Below are 6,567 nucleotides of genomic sequence, written 5' to 3' on the forward strand. Positions count from 1 at the left end.
CATAGGACAGACCGCAGTTCAATCCCCGGGCATCCCATATGGTCCCCAAGCCAAGAGTAATTTCTGACTGCATAGCCAGGAGTGTGGCCACCGGGCGTGGCCCCAAAACACAAAATAAATAAATAAATAAATAAAAATATAAAAAACTATACAATCTATATAGCTGTTTAGAAAAGTGATGAAATCCAACGTACAATTTACTACCAACTTCAGATAACAACTGCTCCTCAAAGAGGAAGGAAATTAATAGAGTTTAATTGTGCTTAAGAGACTCAAAGAAAATCTGTGATATCCTATGATTTAATTAATTGATTGAATAATTAATTTCTGTCACATCAGTGTTGTTTAAAAAAAACAGAGGAACTCAGGGATTGAACCTAGTGTTCCCACATGAAAAACATATGCACCAACCCTTTGGACCATCTCCCAATGTACTTTATATTTAGGAAAAAAATAAGTAAAACCATGTGTGCATATAATCTGTATGGGTATTAGGAAGTATATACATGGATCTTTAATATATTTTTACAACATTTCTTATGTTTTTGAAATATTCATAATTTTTTAAATGAGCTCAAAATTTTCAGGCCTGGATGCTCATTACTGAGAAATTAAACAAAAGTTTCCTGCCAGTACTGTAAGTACATAAAAATTAAAGCAGAAATTTAGGAAGTAGGAACAGGATATCAATACTGTTGGAAAGTTTCCCCAGTGATTCTATTGTGCATCCTAGAGTTGAGAACTTCTGAATAGATAAGATCAGAAGTTCCTTTCAATTAATAGCCTTCATTTCTAAACACTTTATTTGCACTGTTTCCTCATACAGTTTTATGTAAAATTAACTGTGTGGAATGTTCAGCTCTCTTAAGATTCACTGAAAAAAATTTTCCTATCAAACCAGCTATCTTTTTCTGATGCTCAAGCTTATTTTGTTTTTTAGAAGCAAATGTTACTCCTTGCCAATTAAACTTGTTCATCTCTTGTGCTCGCTTTGGCAGCACATATACTAAAATTGGAATGATACAGAGAAGATTAGCATGGCCCCTGTGCAAGGATGAAAAGTAAACTTGTTCATCTCTTCCCCTTTCTGAGTCCACTCTAACAGGCAATTTATCCAAGCACCAGCAAACATTGATTCTGAGTCATTCATATGCATTGCTTATAAACATATTAAATGAATCCATATGCCGATCTACATGGAAATATAGGGTTTTTCATTAGAAAACAGAGTTAAAACACTGTTCCAATGTGTACACTTTAAAAATTTTAAGCAAGCACAAAAATGAAGCAGAAATTAAAAGTAACTTGGACCAGAATCTTAAACATTAAAATATTCTAGCAAATTGGTAAAATATCATCAAATATATAGATGTCTACTTTAGATCCCAAAAGCTTACTCTTTCCCTGCCACATACACACAGACAGTAATCATAATGGCTCCACTTCAATCAGAGTTGGATCATGAATAGAACAGTAATGAATGTGGCCTTTTCCAAAATTTCTACCCCTAAAGACTCTTTATTATCCTTTCCAACATTAGAAATTCCTATGAAGCAATCATCAACCAATCAGAGCTTAAAATTGTTTAAAATAACTGATGTAGCCAGCCACATTGAGTTGATAGAGAATCAAAGAAATGACATTCTCTTTAGCCAAGGCAGTTGTGTCATGGATTAACGTATGATTTCCATTATATTTACCAAAATATTGAAAAATCACTTTCAGGCCTTCAGCACTACCTCTGAGGATACTTATTTAAGATGAGAACCACTAACTAGAGTGCCATTGTCTTGAATAAACCCTACTAAAATTTGATCTCAGGAACAATAAAAGGGAATGTTGAAATACAATCTATGACAATGGACTAGGAAAACTTCCAGTACCACTTTAAGGTTCATTGCAAGAGAGACTGATACTTTAAGAAAGAACAAAAGGTAAAAGAAGAGTAGTGCCCTACTTATAAAATCAGTGAGACCCACGTTTTAATCTAGATTCTATGCTTTGCTAATATAGACCTGTAGGCAGATTACTTAACCTCTTTAAATTTCTGTTTTCTTCTGTATAAAAGGCAGAAAACAAAAAATTACTTCTCTACTCAATTTCTATATCTCAATATATTGTCTATTTTCATTCTTTAATTAAAAGAACCAAGACACCTTGAAGAAACAGCTAATTGCAATGTAGGTGCAAGGAATATATAAGATAAGCCTGTATTTTCTTTAAGTACCAAACAAGGAATTCTTCTGAACAACAACAACAAAAGGGTGAAATAGGCCAAAGGGATATGAAAGTCATCTGAAAGAGCTGATGAGTGCCCAAAGTAGAGATAATTCAATATAATTAAACAAAATTTATTTACTATTTAACAAAATTAGGTCGTGTTGGGTTATAACCAAAAGCATAAAATAAATAATATTGAACCCCTGCTGATAGGAAGAGTGAGTGAATACATAAATGTAGAAGAGAAAACAAATCCCTAATATAGAAAAGTTTCAAATTATTTATGAGCATGGTTTTTTTTTGTTTTGTTTTGTTTTTGTTTTTGTGGTTTTTGAGTCACACCCGGCAGTGCTCAGGGGTTATTCCTGGCTCCATGCTCAGAAATTGCTCCTGGCAGGCACGGGGGACCATATGGGACACCAGGATTCGAACTGATGACCTCCTGCATGAAAGGCAAATGCCTTAACTCCATGCTATCTCTCCGGCCTCAAGTATGGTTTTTTTAAACTAGAGCACAACTCCCCACTCCTCATGCACAGGCAGTACTTAGTTATTTCTTTTCAAGAAATACAGTTCTTAAAAGAAGTGTGCTGGGAGTGTGCAGAAAATTCTACTCAGCCATGTTATTAAGAAGCCTTATCTATTGTGATAAACCAGATACCTTTGAAGTGATATGATGAGAATGGGACTTAATTTCCATATCCTTCCTCCCAAAGGTATCTTTATTCTGCACAAGTATCAGAAAAATACAGGTGGAAGGATATCCAAGGTCAATAATAATAAGAAAAGTTTGAAAACCTCTCACTGCTAGTGGAACCTAATAAAAATAATATCTAATATAATATAGTAACATTGGACAGAAATAGGAAATAAGGTAAAAAACTAAGGGAATTCCAATAAAGTGGTTTATAAATTAAAAATTATGTATTTACATTGATTCACTTATTGTGAAAATTATACCCCAATATAACATGATGATGAAAATGTGAGAAATTGAATGGTAGGTAGGGAATCTCTAGATTGTCTTTGCAACCTCTCTATAAATCTAAAATTAATGTATTAACAATATTGGCAGGATCACAAATGATTAACTTCAGTAAAATAATAAATAAATAAGTAAATTTTGTGTGTATTTTGCAGGTATTTGAACCTATAGTATGATACATGCAAGGCATGTATTCTACTGCTCAGTTTCATTCTTAACCCAATAAAAGTAATCTGCAACAAAAAGATTATTAAGGGAAGGGGCAAGAGAAATAGCAGAAGTGGCATTTGTCTTGTATATGACTGATCCCAATTTGATCTCTGGCATCACAGATGTGCTCCTAAACATTGAAACAAATTATAGCCGAGGACAGAGTTTGGAGTAAGAGTACTGCTAAATATAGCCCCCAAACCAAACCAAACTCAACCAAACCAAAACATGGTAAATAACAAAAGAGAAATATTCAGTGCCTGGCCCACAGTAGATATTAAGGCTAGATCACTATATTGGCTAGTATCAATAGGTGGCTGATTCATGAACTGCTTACCAATCCAAACCATAAATAGAAAATTCATTATTGGAAGGCATTAAAAATGTGCTGATAACTTTTATCAACTTAAGTGTTTATTGGAGTTTTAAAGAACAGTAATCTTGAAAATACTTCTGTATCTCTTGGGTGAGTTTGTGATTTTATTTATCTTTTGGCATTATTCAGCCTATCTGGTTTGAATATTGAGTAATCTATTAGATGATGTTTATGGATTTTACTCTTAGGTCAGCTGAGTAATATTAATAACTTCAAATATCTTTTCTCCACCACTTCATCTCCACTATTTCATCCAAAAATTTAATTTTAATAATTTTATGAAAGATGTTCTGTTTAGACCTCTAGCATTTCTGTAGAACCACAGTTCTGGGCATAGATGAAAGTGCACTACTTCAGCATTTGAGTTTGCTCCCCATAATATCATTTCTTTTCCTCATAATATCTTACTCCCATTAAAATTCCCACACCTTTCTCTCTCTCTCTGATGCCTCTTGACCTCACCCCTGATTCAATTTGTAGATCACAGCTTCCTCCTCTTGAGTGTTTGACTTAACTTTTGTGTACACTCTATAACATCCTATGCTGAAGTTATCTGCAGATATTTTGTATCTTCTCTCCAAGATTGCCAACTCCCTTCAGACTGATAGAATATCTGCTAAGCTCTAATCTAGTAAAACTCCAATTTAACACCTACTTAGGCACATCTAGTTCTTTAATCAACATTTATGGAAGTACTGTTAATTTGGTTACTAACTGAAAAAGTAATTGAATCATTCAAAAGTTTCATCTCGGGCTAGAGTGGTAGCACAGTGGTAGAGCTTTTCCCTTGCATGTGACTGACTCAGGACAGACCTAGATTTGATCCCTGGCATCCCATATGGTCTCCTTAGCCAGGAGCAATTTATGAATGCAGAGCCAGGAGTAACTCCTGAGCCCCACCAGGTGTGGCCCAAAAAACAAAAACAAACAAACAAAAACCCACAAAAGTTTTATCTCCCTTTGCAGAGAGCTCCAATGAAGGCTGTTTGAGATATCTTCAGGTACAAGTTCCAAGAACCAAAAATAAAGCAATATAAAAATACGATTTTCAGTGATTAAGATTACCATTGGGGGGTAGGATAGGGAGGTGAACTCTGGGACAATGGTGATAGGAAGCAAACACTCTGGTGGAGGGTGTGGTGTTGGAACGTTTTATGCAAGAAAACCTACTATTGGGGCCGGAGAGATAGCATGGAGGTAAGGCGTTTACCTTTCATGCAGAAGGTCATCAGTTTGAATCCCGGCGTCCCATATGGTCCCCCGTGCCTGCCAGGAGCAATTTCTGAGCACGGAGCCAGGAAAAACCCCTAAGCACTGCGGGGTGTGACCCAAAAACCACAAAAAACCAAAACCAAAACAAACAAACAAAAAAGAAAACCTACTATTAACCATATTGTAAATACTAGTGTCTAAAATAATAATAATAATAATTTTAAAACCTCTGGTGACTGCCTTCTTTTTCTATTTTTTACATAATACAATTAAACATCTTTTTCCCATCAAAATCAAATACTTAATATTAATTTTTTTTTTTTGATTTCTGGGCCACACACAGCTACTTTCAGATCTATGCTTGAAAGATTGTTCCTGGTTGTTTTTGGTGTAACCATATGGTGACAGGATTTGAATCCAGGTCTCCAATATGCAAAGCCTATGCTCAACAAGTTGATCTATCTGTCTGGCCCCTTACTTTTTATCAATGTCAATGATGGTATTTTGGTAATAATTTATTTCAACATTTCCATACATTGAAGTCATGCAAAAGAGTTCTGAGGGTGATTAGTAATTATTGGGGTTAAACCGGAGATTACTAATTACACAAATAGCTAAAATAAGACATTAATCTATGAGTTCTTCCACCCATTCTCCTTTCAGAATATTTTATTTACTTATTGCTAGGATAAGCAAGGTATTTTGCTAAGCATAAGAGTTTTAGGAGATCATTATGAGGTTCCTGCTTAAAATATCTCCCTTTCTAATGGGAAAGGGTACAGACAGCTGCAATGCAGCATTTCAACTGTCATCAGAGGAGCAACATGGACACTGTAGTTACAGGGATATATTCACAGAGAAATAATACGTAAGACCCAAAATAAAATTATTGATTGTTTCATGGATTTCTTCAGATGACTTCCATATTTTGCAGAGAGTATAAAAGACTGGAAATGATATTTTGCTTCTGTCATCTCCTAACTCTGCTCATTTGGTAAGTTGTTGAACAAACTTAGTTTCTGCTTCTTTCTCTGTGCATTAGTATCATTGTAATTATTACCTACTGGCATCTTGAATTAATTGGGAAGATCAAATCTAAAGAAATATTAGAGATCAAAAGAACCAACAATGATTATATTTTCTATAAGATAAATGGAGAATGCTTTTCCCTTATAATTATCCCTGCTTTCATCCAATCTCAATTCTATGTGAAAAAATTAAACATAGAATTGAAATTTTTATGTTAACTCTTTCACTAGATGTGAATTAGGTGATTTCAATAACCCTGGATGCCCATATATGAATGAATACTGAGAAAGTGAGAACTTGATAGTCAGGTTTAGGTTTCACTCTATGGTATCATACATCTATTAGGTAGCACTATTTGGATTGATTCATATTTGGGGGAGCAGCAAAAATAAAACTATTAAAAATTCAAGAGATATCATAGTTAAAGATTTAAGCTTTGATCCGTTCTAAAAAATAATAGCAACTGGTGGGTTAGTATCTGAATACCATCTTGGACATGTTGACTAAGGTTTGCATCCTGGGTGAATCCAAAGCA

At 34.5% G+C, this 6,567-nt stretch overlaps 1 non-coding gene across 1 annotated transcript; it reads left to right on the forward strand.

Annotated features, from left to right (window-relative positions):
* Positions 1-982: 982 nt before the first annotated feature.
* On the forward strand, positions 983-1,089 carry LOC126027633 (U6 spliceosomal RNA). The gene has a single exon (XR_007502297.1). It is a non-coding gene; the product is annotated as a U6 spliceosomal RNA (small nuclear RNA).
* The last annotated feature ends 5,478 nt before the right edge of the window (positions 1,090-6,567 follow it).

Source organism: Suncus etruscus, chromosome 1 (assembly GCF_024139225.1).
Source record: "Suncus etruscus isolate mSunEtr1 chromosome 1, mSunEtr1.pri.cur, whole genome shotgun sequence".
Lineage (NCBI taxonomy): Eukaryota > Metazoa > Chordata > Mammalia > Eulipotyphla > Soricidae > Suncus > Suncus etruscus.